This window comes from Bos mutus, chromosome 22, assembly GCF_027580195.1.
Source record: "Bos mutus isolate GX-2022 chromosome 22, NWIPB_WYAK_1.1, whole genome shotgun sequence".
Lineage (NCBI taxonomy): Eukaryota > Metazoa > Chordata > Mammalia > Artiodactyla > Bovidae > Bos > Bos mutus.
In genome coordinates, this window is record NC_091638.1 from 56,989,231 (window position 1) to 57,004,170 (window position 14,940).

The following is a 14,940-nucleotide window of genomic DNA, read 5'->3' on the forward strand; positions in this document are numbered from 1 at the left end:
TTGTCGTCTTTAGTTGTGGCAAGGGGGCTACTCTCTAGCTGGGGTGCCCGGGCTTCTCACTGCAGTGGCTTCTCCTGTTGGAGCACAGGCTCTAGGGCGCGAGGGCTCAGCAGCTGTGGCACCCGGCCTCTAGAGCACAGGCTCAGAAGTGGTGCCGCACAGATCCTGTGGCATGGAGGGTCTGCCTGGATCAGAGATCGAACCCGTGTCTCCTGCATTGGCAGGCGAATTCTTTACCACTGAGCCACCAGGGAAGCCCCAAAGTATTCTTAAAAGGGATACTTAAGCATAAAATACTAGAATATTACCTAACAAGCTACAGTTGAAAACTGTGGATCCCATGATGCAGAAACAGAATGAAATAAAAGAAAAAAATTCTTACATATCTAATAATAATGGGAATTCTAATAGTATCTAAGAGGTTCTTTTCTCATCATTGTTAAACTGATAACTAAAATCTTAAAGGAAAACCAGGATGCTGTGTACACCTTGTTAAAAAAACATTTACATGCGCATGAATAGAAAAATGCCTAGAGAAAAATAAGTATGTTTTAACAGTGGTTATTGCTAGGTGGTATGATGTGTTCAAGGTGATTGTCAGTCTTTATTTTTTTCTGAACTTTCCAATTTAAAAAATAATAAGTATGTGTTTCCTTAATTAGAAAAAATAAAATGAATTAGCAATTAATGAATGACTATTTCTCTGGATTTAAGAAAAAGAACTGTGGCCTCTTTATATTTCCCCACGTTTACTCAAGTTAGCTGTCAAACTTTTAAAATCTAGAAAAACAAAAAATAGCGTTGGACCATTTAGCATAATGTATTAAATTATAACCTCATGTCAGATAAACTAAAAAATAGACTTGTAATGCATAAATAAAACACATCATCTAAAGCAGCTTGTTCTAGTACGATTAGGCCAGCTCACAAAATGTATTTTTATTGACTAATATGTTAGATTTCTTTTGTTAAATTATTACTATATTTAATTTATAGTTTGGCAAAATTCACTTTTTCGAAAGCTTATTCTTGTCATTTCCAAAAAAAGACAGGGGAAAGGAGAGAGGAAGCTGTGTTTACTGGGAAAGTTGCAACATCAGTTCGTAAGTGCTTTTTGCTTTAGATATTTTTTTCAACTACTTCTCTTACATAAGAGTCCTGTAATATCTCCATAGGGAGAAATAACCCTGGGTTGAATGATGTCTTTTTAATTTTTCCTCCAGATAGTGTTTACACATCAACATGTAGCAGTGACTCCATATTCAGAGTTATTAGCCAATTTGGGTGTCCATTTGCCATTAAGGACAATTGGTAATTTTAACAATCAATGAGAGTTTATTTTAGGAGAAAACTTACTGAAATTTGCAGGAAATAACCTTTTTGTTCCCAAACAGCTGCCATTGAACACCATTATATCTACAACAATTAAAATTATCTCTGGTGACTTTCAGCATTTGGCACGGCTCCCCTATTGTTCGGTGAAATATTTTTCAAGTTTGTTAGGACTTTTGCCCACTGTGTGCTTGCGGCCCTTCATTGTCAATATGTATCTTAGACTTCACCTTTGTGACATTATTTTTTTGTATTGTGGGAGAGTGTAATTTCTGAAGCCAGTGGCCTGAGAGATCAAGTAGTTACGTATTGGGAAATGGCAGCATACAGATTTACAAGTTACTTATGAAAATGTCATTGCAATGTATCCCATTATATTTGGCTACCGTCGTCTTCTCTCTGTTTCTGGATCATCTCCCCAGAAATTTCCAGTTTAAAGAATTAGCTAATGTTTAGTTAACAAGCAAGAGGGCAAGGGTGACACGTGCTGCCATTTTAATAACTTGAATTGAAAACTGATGAAAATTCTAAGACCGACTATCAGTGCAGGAAATTGATTGTCAAAAACCAAACCAAAGAAACACCAAACATTCTATCTTGTATGCCAATAGAAGTCATAAACATGTTAGTTCAGCATCTACCCTAAACGTTCTTAGAAAGAAATAGCAAGCTTCAGGCCACCCAGTTTAAACCCTAAGTAAGACTTCATGTTTGTTCATTTAATTTTGAAAGGAAGTAAATATTTGTCTTCGGAAATGATTAGTTAAATATTGAAATATAATAAATAGCTTAAGGAATGCTAAATGCACCATAAGGTAAAATATATCGGACTTTGATTGCTTTTACTTGGTGACCATATTTTGAGGGAAAGAATTTATTTGCCATAATTTATTCAGACCAAAAAGTTATTTGAAAATATGTAACCATTAGTACTCATTGTTTAAACCTAGGATACTGATAACAAAAGAACGTTTCTTATAACCTAATATTACTGAACACATCCAAGCCCATAATCATTCAGACAAAACAAACAAAACAACAAACAGAAAACCCCAAGCAAACAACAAAAATGCCAACTGGAAAAGATTTAAAGGGGCTCACAGGGTAAAACTTATTTAAGCATCTTCAACCTGCAGGTAGTAAAGCGCTGTAAGCTTTGTGTGCTGTGTTTAGGGCTCATCAGTTTGCACACGTGGTCTTTAGGCTAACTCCCTTTGGTGATCTTCCCTCCATTATGTCACAACAGATATGTTTATTTCTGAATCTCTCTCCCGATTTCACATAAGCAAATCCAAGACTTTTTTTGAGGAGAGATCGTAGCTAATAAAACTGTTTTCCCATCTTAGGAAGTTGTAAAGGAAGGGCATGCAATGTATTATTTAAAATTCAGATGCAAAACTTGCATAAAATTTAAAATCAACTGACAATCTGAAGACAAATACCTCAAATTGTCAAAAGGTCTTATCTCTAGGGTATGGAATACTGGTGATTTTTCTTTTCCTGCTATTTCCTGAACTTTTCAGAAATTCATGTGTGACTTTCTTATTTAGTAAGGTATGGGGAAAAAGGGAGAAGAGTGTCCTGTTGATCAAGAAAATGTGAATAAAATATGTAAAGCGCTGAGTTTTCTTGAGTAAGTCAGTTTTTACAAGTTACAAACTTACTTTTGTGAAAATAATCCAGGCCTCCAAGCTCTTCCTCTCATTTGTGGAACATAAAGTATATTTTGGATCAAAACATGGAACATTCCAGACAATGTGAAATCTGGAAAGGAACTGCACCTGTATCCCCACGCAGCGCCAAAAAAATGTAGCTACTGAATAAATAGTCGTCCTAAATTAGGGGAAAGAATTAAAGCCCACTTTTCCACTTACTACTCAGCACAAAAGTGAAAGTTTTACTCTTGGCATGAATGTGATCGAATTTGTGGGATAGCAATTATTAGTGATAAGATTTTTTTTCCCAAGTTTGATTATGCTGAGCAGTTTTCACATGGAAAAATAGATACTGCAGAATATAACTCAGTGCTATAGTTGAAAACTTCATGATTTTGAATCAAACTATAGCTATTTACATAGTTTTAAAAATTACTTGATTAATTATTTTCCTCAATGCTGCAAATGGTACCAAACAGAAAATATCATTTGAGGATTTGTTTACCTAAACAGATGCTTTTGGCGGGGATGAATTTAGTTTCAGCAGAAGTTCTTGTAAGAATAATGTTTCTAGAATGGCAATTCTAAAAAAAAAAGTGATCTTTTCATAGGAAAATGTGAAGCAATGCATGTGGAAAGCTGCGAAGTCTGGAGTCACAGGCAGATTAAGCAAGGATAACATTTGGTGGAAAAAAAAATAAATGATAGTTAAGGATTTTTTTGACAAAAGTAATATATAGAACAAACTATTAATAACACTCTTAGGGATGAACTATTAGTACTGCTTTTTAAAAATAATCAGAAGTTGTAAAAGAATTCCAGCACCAGAGAGGCATGAGATAAAGAGGGAAGTTGAGAAAGAAGGAGTATATGACTGGACATGTGACTTGGTCATATTTTTATTATCTTTGCAGAAAACCTCAGACAAACAAGGAAAGACGGTTGCAGAGAAGACCAGCTAAAATTGAGGTCTCTAGATGAGATCTTTGGTTGGATTTTATATTTTTCTTTTTTTCTTAAAAAAAAAAAAGTGTTTTTCAGGATATATTTCATGTAGAAAAATCCCTCATATGGTCTATAGTTTACAACAAAAATTGAAAAGCAAATGAAGTATGTGAAACTCTTCTCAGACATAGAGGAGAGTTTAAAAATAAATCATCGCCTTTGTGTTTTAAAGTTCAACAGTTGTGTTACAGTGGTTAAAGTCTGACAGGCCTTTTGGCCATAATCTTGGCCACTGCTTGAGGAATCTCAACCGCTAAAACTGTCTCCAGTGTAGTCAAAGGATCTGATTTCTTTCTTCGTTAAACCTTCTCATTAATCTCCCGTTTGTCAGAATCTGACATTTCTCTTGAATTTGCACTCTTCTGTTGGAAGGTTTGATCGTGCAATGCATTGTTTTATTACACACAAAACACGTGTGTGTGTGTGTGTGTGTGCGCCAAGCACTGTGTTAGGGACTTGAGACCCAATGCTGAAGAATTCAGAAAAGTTTCTCATTCTCACTGTAACTGGTATAACTTGTACACCAAGTTCTTTCCCCGCAAAAGCTTGTAAAGGTTCTAATGATCTCTACAGCGGTATCAAAAATAATCTCTCTTTTCTAATTTGGAAAACCAAAACACTAGCCGTAATTTGGCTCCTAGTAATTTTCCACTTGCCAGTCATCCTGTCCTGGAACTCTTCAGTCTCAGACCAAACCCCTCTACTGGTGTATGACTTTTCCCATGTGACCCTTTAAATAAATTCTAAGATTTTTCCCATAATTAATTAATCTCAGAAATCAAAATGAAACATGTCATCAGGGTCTTATTTAAAGCCAAGAAATTTATTGGCTATTGTCCAGCCTTCTTTCTAAATTAAACAACCCCAAAGATGACTCTCACCATCCTTGCTTCTTGATATTAGTCACTTTCTCTTTAGAGAACTCGGGCACATATAAGAAAGAGTTTTGATATGTCTGTGCTTTAACCAAGGTCACACTTATTTCTTATTTCCATGACACATAAGGAAATTTTCCTCTAAAATTTCCGTGTCTGTATTTCCTTAAAAAGATACATGCACCCTATCCTATCCTTGGTAGTAAAATGCTATTACACCAATTTTCATTCTTTGAATGACCCAAACTATAGCAGCTCAGAATCTTTTCTCAAAGTCTGATTCTTTAGGCCTGGTAACAACTTAATGTACAACTAAATCTTTATGATTTATAGATGGATTACTTGAATTATACTTTATCTCTGGTGACTCAGCTCTTTCTCACTCTGGCACTTGAACCAGGTTCAAGGATGCTGAAAGGAAGCTGAACTGAGTCAGGGTCATACATGTAAAGTGAAATCACTGGGGGTGGGGTGTCTGTGTGTGTGTGTGTGTATGAGACAGAGAGACACAGAGAAGGACAGAGACAGATTTAATTCCCAAGTCAAACTCCAGAGTGCCTTTTTTTTTTTTTTAAAGAATCTTTTGCTGTGTGCTTGTGTGTGCTAAGTTGCTTCAGTTGTGTCCGACTCTTTGCGACCCCATGGACTGCAGCCCGCCAGGCTCCTCTGTCCATGGGATTCTCCACCGAAGAATACGGGAGTGTTGCCATGCCCTCCTCCAGGGGGACTCTTTTGCAGAGGTAGACAAAAAAAAAAAAAAATACATAGAGCTAAAGAGATATCATGTGACATCGCTTATACATGGAATCTAAAGTATGACACAAGGGAACTTATCTGTGAAAAAGAAAACTCACAGTCTTGGAGAACAGACTTGTGGTTGCCACGGAGACGGGCTGGGGGAGGGGTGGATTGAGAGTCTATTAGCATATGCAAATTACTACGTACAGGATGCATAAACAACGTCCTGATGCATGGCCCAGGGAACTGTACTCAGTTCCTATGATAAACCATAGTGGAAAAGAAAATGAACAATAATGCATATACATGTATAACTGAATCACTTTTCAGTACAGCAGAAATCAATACATGGTCAATCAACTATACTTCAGTTTTTTTTTTTTTTTTTAAGGAGGAAAAAACAAGAAAGAACTTAAAGTTGGGAACGTTTTCTTCCTTCCTTCTTTCCTTCCTCCCTCCCTCTCTTCCTTCCTTTGCAAAAGTGTCATCTCAGGATTCTTTGGCACCAGGGCAGGTAGGATACCTACTGCCGCAGTGTTCAGTTTAACTGCGTCCAGTCCTTAGGGAGAGGGTGACCGAGCTATTCGGACCACCGTACCCTAAAGGGCCCTGCTGCGCTGCCGGCTGTTCCATGAAGACGGAGGCTCTGCACGGCACTCGCTGTGCCTCCACAAATGCACGTGTCAGTGCCGAGCCTCGCTTCCTCTATTTTCTTCTCCCTCCCCATTTTGTCCTCTCCTCTGCCTTCCATGGTTTTTTTTTCTCTTTCTGTATCTGCCTGCATGTCTCCCTGTGTCTCTACGTCTGCTGTTCTCCCTGTTTCTCTTTCATTCATTCACGTTTTTCTCTTTCTTGTAAAAAAAAACTCTAAACTATTATTTAAAGCATTTTCTTTCCTGAATTTAGATGAGAAAGCTGGTGATTTGATACAATATCTATTTCTCCAAAGATATAGCTGTGGTAACTTCTAATTTTTGTGTCTGTGGGTCAGTGATCTTTAATAGAAAGAAAGCATTCTTAGTACGGTGTACAGCACTACCAGTTAGGAAATGTATGAGATATTCAAAGGGGCTTCTGTTAATTTTTTTCCAAGTTTCTTAGGAAAATTTTAGAAAGAAACTGTCATGAACATTGAAAAGCATAATTATCCTCAGGTAGGGTTGCCTATAAATAAATAAAAGACATTCAGTTAAATATAAATTCATATAAAAGCAAATAATTATTTAGTATAATATTTGAGTATAATATTCCTGTGTAATATTTGAGACATACATATAAGTAGGTTTTATTTATCTGAAATTTCATTGAACTGGGCATTCAGTATTTTATGACTGGTCTTTTACATATACATGCTTTTAATTTGAGGACTAATTGTATTTAGAGTTCCTTGCTGCTTCCGTATTTAGAGATCCCTGGTGCAGTTTCCCACTGAAATTTTACTATGCCTGTGGAAGGCCACTGGATAAAGGTGAGTGACAGTGAAAAAAAAAACTATAATTAAAAATAATTTTCCTATTTCTAGCATGAGGGTTGTGAGAACAACCAGTAGGTTTCTCACTTGTTTCTCCACCGCAAATTCTGAATTTAAAACAATCTCTTGACTTTATATTTCCCCCCTGGATATATATATCTATTATTTCACTTCCTTTCAGTTCCGTCTGAAACATAAGTGGTTTAAAGAGAAACATGTACCTACATATTCCATTCCAGATCACTTCCCTCTGAAATAGGCATGTATTTGCTTAAAAAACATCGTAAAAGGCAGCATTTCTGAGCCTCTTATAAAAGTCAGCCTTATTAATTGCACTAGGTCGATTTTTTTTTTCTTAACCTTTCTCTCATTTTAAAATAAGTATCTGAAAGTGTGAGTGACTTTAGTAATCATAATAACTAGTATTTATTGATCACTTACGATTTGTCGGGCATTATTCAAGCATCGCAAGGCTTCCCGGGTGGTCCTAGTGGTAACGAACTCACCTGCCAAGGCAGGCGACAACAGACACGGTTCGAGCCCTAAGTTTGGAAGGTCCCCTGGAGGAGCGCATGCAATCCTTTCCAGTATTCTTTCCTGGAGAATCCCATGCACAGAGGAGCCTGGTGGGCTACAGTCCATGGGGTCACAAAGAGCTGGACATGACTGAAGCCTAGCACACATGCATGCATTCAAGCATTGTATGTAAAATGGCTGAATTCCCCCAAACCAGTAATGTGGGTACTACGATTATCCTCACTTTCGAGAAGAAACTGAGCCAAGGGGAAGTTAGGTAACACCCAGTTTCCTTTGATATGAACATTATCCATGAGCATGGTGCCTTTGCCACAGGTCATGGGCCAGTGTTACATATGTTATTATCAAAGTTCATGCTTTCTTCACATTCCCTCGGTTTTCACCGGATGGCCTCTCTCTGCCCAGTGTCCCATCCAGGACGCTGTGTTACATTGGTCATCACGCCTCCTTGGCCTTCGCTTGGCTGTCACAGTGCCTCACACTTTCCTTGTTTGCAGTGACTTCGACAGTTTCGAGGAGTGCTGACTGGGTGTTCTGCAGAAGGTCCCTCAGTTGGTATTTGTTTGATGCTTTTCTCCTGTTTAGCCTCGGACTATGGAGTTGGGGGAGCAGACCACAGAGGTTTACCTTTTGCCATTCTCACTGTATCATGTCAACCCCGACACCAGGCTAAGGTAGTGTTTGTTGGATTTCTCCACTGTGAAGTGACTCTTTTCCCCCTCTTTCTAGACTGTCCTCTTTGGAAGGAAGTCACTATTCCCAGCCCATACTTAAGGGGTGGAGAGTTATAACTGAGCTATTATTCTAATAACAGTTTTATGGACACATAATTCATATGCCATATGATTCATCTATTCAAAGTGCACAATTCAGTAGCTCTCAGTATGTTTACAGAGTTGCGAAAACCTCACCACCACGACCAATTTGAAAACATTTCCACCACCCCATAGAGAAACTCATACCCACCAACGGCCATTCCCCTTTTTCTCTCCTTCCCTCCCCAGGGCCATGTCAACCTAATCTACTTTCTGTCCCTATGCATTTGCCTATTCTGGGCATTTCATACGAATGGGATCATGGCGCTTTATGACTCTTCTTTCACTGGGCACGGTTTGGAGCACGTCGGTGTAGTACGTATCAGTGCTGTGTTGCCCATCATTGCTGAGTATTAGTCTATTGTATGGACTCACCACACTTTGTTGACCCATCCGTCAGTTGATGGACATTTGGATTGCTTTCCTTTTTTGGCTACTATGAATAATGTTGATAGGAACATCGTACCCAAGTTTTTATGTAGACATATGTTTTCATTTCTCTTGGCTAAACACCTTGGCAGTGGAGTTGCTGGGTATTACTGAGCTATTTTTACAATAAGAAGAACAAGGCCGACTAGGCAGTACGCTGCCCTTGCTCTCAGTCATCCACAGGGCTAGGAAGACCTAGCCAAGTGCTGTATAAAGCCATACACGAGGCTCCACCTCTAACCTGTTGGCACGTACCCAGATTGCAAGCATGTTGACTGAGATGAACGAAAACAGCTTCATAAAAGCCTGCCTACACATCCCGTTCTATAAACCTATGGCAAATAACATGGTTTATATGCATTGGGGGAGAAAAAAAAAAACAGATCCCACTTAACACTTGTTTCTGTTAAAAAGTTATGATGAGGAAGCTCTGAGTATCCTAGGTCTAGATGTTCCTCAGGGTCCATAGAGTAAGTTGTTTGCCCAAATCCCCTTTTTGAAACTCTTCTAAGGTGGGCACTATTACTATTAGGATTAAGTATTATTTATAAAGAAAATAGAAGCTAAGGAAGGGTCAGCAGCTACAACTTCCAAGTGTAAGGGATGCACATATCATCTGAAGGAAGCATTTGGTAGAAGGCAAGAAGATGTGATTATACAGATATTATACACAGACATTCCTACACTGGGGGAGCAGAGTGACAGAAAAAACAATGAATCTAGAGTCTAGCATACCACTTCCCACCAACCAATCATGGTAGGAACTAGTTTAGTTATTGGCTGGCATGTTTAAAAAGTCAAAGCCTATTTGGTCATTCTCCTGGCCTCGGTGGAAAGAAATTAAACCCAAGCAGTTTGTAATAGATATTATTTAAATTATTCCCTTAAAAAATAAGCTATGAGTGCTTCTATGTAATGCCTTTGACCATACCCATTGTTCCTTTGAAACACGGTCAGCAGAGTTGGGCAGGACAATTTCAGCCTAGTCCTTTAGCAGAGAATAAGAAACAGGGAAATGAGTCTGTTTCTAATGAATGGGAAAACACCAGAAGATAGTGGTCTACACAAGCCCATCACATCTTCTCTTCTTTTTGTTCCTTGTTCTCTCCCCAAAGCCCACACCAAACCTGAGAAACATTACCTGTCGGCTGATGGCTACTGATTTACTTCTGTATCTGCTTGTAGAGTTTTGCTCACCCCTGATAGTAAAGATATTTATTAAGCAATCTGTGAAAGGATGGGTCAGAGCTTGGTCACTGAGTGAGGTATGCCTTACGGAGGGTGGTTTGCAAAAGAAAGCAAGATAGGAAACAGCTTCTTTAAAGGATGCACTGACGAGTGTACACCTAAAATAAGGCCTGTCAATGATGTGGAGGCCCAGAGGAGCACGGGATTTGAATTAAGGGATCTCTGACTGCTGTTCAAATAGGGAAATCTGAGGAATAGCCAAAAGGAAAAAATTACCTCTGGAAGAGGGGTAGGATCTCTTCTCCTGGGGGCATTTCTAAACAGAAGAGATGGACCTCTGGCTAAGCGATGTATATCAGAGCTGGTGTGCAGGGAATGTGTCTCGGGTGTGCAGAGACAGCGATCATTTCAGCCCTGGGGGAGCTGGGCAGCCCTGGGGCCCGCAGAGACCCAAGGCTGGCCAAGCGTTCTCATTCTCAAGGGTCCTCTTGGACTCAGCCCTGAAGTGAAGTGGAGTGAAAGTCCCTCAGTAGTGCCTAGTTCTTTGCAACCCATGCACTGTAGCCCACCAGGCTCCTCTGTCCGTGGAATTCTCCAGGCAAGAACACTAGAGTGGGTTGCCATGCCCTCCTCACCATTTTCCACGTGCCCCACAATATGAGAGAGGTTGGGAGGCTCATGTTTAGACGAAGCTTGCCAGAGGTTGAACTAGATGATTATTCAGTAAGGATCAGTTCAGTTGCTCAGTCATGTCCGACTCTTCGCGTCCCCATGAATCGCAGCACGCCAGGCCTCCCTGTCCATCACCAACTCCCAGAGTTCACTCAGACTCACGTCCATCGAGTTGGTGATGCCATCCAGCCATCTCATCCTCTGTCGTCCCCTTTTCCTCCTGCCCCCAATCCCTCCCAGCATCAGAGTCTTTTCCAATGAGTCAGCTCTTTGCATGGGGTAAGGATTAGGGGTATACTGAATTCTCCATCATGCCTTCTCATGAAAATAAATGATGATAACAATAATTTTGAGTCTTTCTTTTTTTCTGGCCTTGCAGTAGGATCTTAGTTCCCTAACTTAGTTCCCAGACCCTAGCAGTGAAAGTGCCAAGTCCTAACCACTGGACCACCAGGAATTTCCTAACTGCAAATCATTTTTAAATTTAGCTTTAGAATTTGATTTTGTTTTAGACAAAATATGGCCATCTCCCATATCCTTGAGTGTGAGAATTGCAGGGTTTTTAAACCAGCACCACAGGTGGCTGTTGTTGAGTCACTCAGTCATGTCAGACTCTTTTACGGCCCCATGGACTGTAGCCCATCAGGCTCCTCTGTCCATGGGATTTCCCAGGCAAGAATACTGGAGTAGGTTGCCATTTCCTTCTCCAGGGGATCTTCCCCACTCAGGGATAGAACCCATGTCTCCTGCATTGGCAGGTGGGTTCTGCACCACTGAGGCACCAGGGAATCTCTGCAGACATTTAATTTGTTTCTTGGTGTCCTGATTCTGATAGCTGGAGTTCCTCCATACTCCCTTCTCCCTGCGTTCCTGTCTTCGTGTTCTGCCCAGTGCCCCTATATCCTCTCCACCTTAGGCCCTGTCTTGTCCTTACAAGCCATTTCTCCAAAGAAATGAATTCTTTGCTCCTGAAATCAAGCCCAGGGCATACAGGAAAAACAACAACAACAAAAAAAAACCCACACAAAAACACAGCATCTGTAGATAAACGTGGCACATTCAGCGAGATTAGGCAAGAGCTCTCAGCGTGACTGAAATGAAGGGAAAGATTTATGAAGGGCAAACAATAAAATTAGTAGAGGAAGTAGAGAACATACTGTAAAAGCCCTGAGATGTTCTTTTTAAGGATGTATCTGTCCCTGTCCTGTCAGAGACACATTGTGGATATATAGATATTATATATGGCATATACAATATGTATTTTAAAATCTACTTTATTATAAAAGAATGTGTGCTCCCTGAAGAACATTTGGAAAATATAACCAAATTTAAAGAAAAAAATAAATATAGCTTGTCCTCCCTTACCCAGATAGTTTGACTAAGGATATTGTGGTATGTTTCTTTCCCAATTCATTTCATGTGAATAATATGTCATGATTTAACATAAGTAGAATGGTCTGCTTCTTTCATTCAATGTTATGCCTTGTACTCTTCCCAAATTCTTCCAGAATACAATTTTAATGATTATGTAATATTATATCTAAAAGTAGTAAAATTTATTTATGCATTTTCCTAGTACTTGACATTAGGTTGTCTTCAGTTTTTTCTTTCTTATTAGTAATACTGCAATAAATGGTCTTGTACCTAAATACTTATATTCTCTCCTGTCATTTCCTTGGGATGGTGTCCTCGCAACTGAATGTCTAGATGAGAATGCTAAATTCTCACATATTTTTTTCTAAGAATTTTCAAATTACATTTCCATCAAGATTGTATTCATTTTTATTCATATCAGGGTATCTCATTACACTCTTCTCACACTTAGAATAAAATCTTTATCTTTGTGAAATCAATGAGCAAATAAGGTATCTTATTTTAATTTGAATGTATTTGATAAGGGAATACCAGACCACCTGACCTGCCTCTTGAGAAACCTATATGCAGGTCAGGAACCAACAGTTAGAACTGGACATGGAACAACAGACTGGTTCCAAATAGGAAAAGGAGTACGTCAAGGCTGTATATTGTCACCCTGCTTATTTAACTTTTTTTGCAGAGTACATCATGAGAAACACTAAGCTGAAAGAAGCACAAGCTGGAATCAAGATTGCCAGAAGAAATATCAATCACCTCAGATATGCAGATGACACCACCCTTATGGCAGAAAGGGAAGAGGAACTAAAAAGCCTCTTGATGAAAGTGAAAGAGGAGAGTGAAAAAGTTGGCTTAAAGCTCAACATTCAGAAAACGAAGATCATGGCATCCGGTCCCATCACTTCATGGGAATTAGATGGGGAAACAGTGGAAACAGTGTCAGACTTTATTTTTTGTGGCTCCAAAATCACTGCAGATGGTGACTGCAGCCATGAAATTAAAAGACACTTACTCCTTGGAAGGTAAGTCATGACCAACCTAGATAGCATATTAAAAAGCAGAGGTATTACTTTACCAACAAAGGTCCGTCTAGTCAAGGCTATGGTTTTTCCAGTGGTCATGTATGAATGTGAAAGTTGGACTGTGAAGAAAGCTGAGTGCTGAAGAATTGATGCTTTTGAACTGTGGTGTTGGAGAAGACTGTTGAGAGTCCCTTGGACTGCAAGGAGATCCAACCAGTCCATTCTAAAGGAGATCAGTCCTGGGTGTTCATTGGAAGGACTGATACTAAAGCTGAAACTCCAATATTTTGGCCACCTCATGTGAAGAGTTGACTCATTGGAAAAGACCCTGATGCTGGGAGGGATTGGAGGCAGGAGGAGAAGGAGACGACAGAGGATGGGATGGCTGAATGGCATCACCGACTCGATGGACATGAGTTTGGGTGAACTCCGGGAGTTGGTGATGGACAGGGAAGCCTGGCGTGCTGCAATTCATGGGGTCACCAAATAGTCGGACACGACTAAGCAACTGAACTGAACTGAACTGAAGGTGACCGTTTTTAATGGCTATTTGTAATTTTTTCTCTTCAACAGCTTGTTAATGCTAGTTTAAAATTTTCCTATAGACATTTTGGTATTAGACTATTAATATAAATGCCCAGATGACCTTTTAATGTATGGCATATATTGGGTAAATCTAAGTAGAAGATATACTTGATTAAAAAAATCTGACAAAAATCATTCTGTGAAAACCTAATTTATTAATATCTTGGAAGCTATTAAACTTCATTTTCCTTCATACTCTACTTATTTATATTAAAGGTAAACTCATAGTGGATAGAGAACCTTTAAGATACTGCTACTCACTAAACTAAACAAAATTACCTGCTCTAGGCATGCTGTTACTATTACCTCCTTTCCTCAAGACTTAAAAATAGTCAAATGTATTTTGCTCAAAAGATCCTTTCTTCCATCTTCTTCTGGTCTGTAGGCTGCTTGTAGGAATAAATGTGTAAAAATAGCAATGATGATCACAAAAGATTTTTCAAAGAAGGAAACACTCAAATAAAACTTTGAAGACCTGATCTGCCATAGAGAATTTCAATGCAAATAATCTTCTATACTTAACTGAATCACATTCACAACAGGGAAGATATATACACAATATGAACTTGCAAAGACTTTTAGATGGTAATTAAAATGCAAGATCACAAGAGAAGATTCTCCTCCTAAGTTAAGCCAAACATATGAAATGAAGTAAAAGAGTAAAGAATACGCAAGTGATGGAGACTCCATGCAAGGGTCTCGGTCTTATGCTACAAAATTTAAGAAATAGCATCAGATACAACACACCTTTTGTCGAGTTAAAAGGAGAATATGGGGAATAGACCCTCAACTGAGAGAAGTGCAGTGGGGTGATCGGTAGTCAGAGAAAATCCCGGAAAACCTCACTATGGAGATGGGAGATACAGAAGACAAAATGTAGAGAACTTCTGACTCACAGCTCCTCCGTACGACCTTAGATAAATAGTTCGTGAATCTAATTTAAAGGTCCTCATAGGATTTACCAGTGAAAGAGATATTTTTGTTTTGTTCTAAGTAGCCAATAAAGTCTCTGGATAGTGGGTGGGAGGAAGGAACATTAGGGTACACTAGACTCCAAATGGAAAACAGCCAGTGCTTTCATTCTAAATACACGAGTTTGATGACCCTGGAACAGGGAAACATCACTGAAACTCAAGAGAACCTCACTGCCTTAGCTATTTGAATATAAGGACAACCCATCTCCCCGAAACTCAAGCAAATGGCCTCTTTATACAAGACTCATTAGGAAGGGTGGGGGTAAAG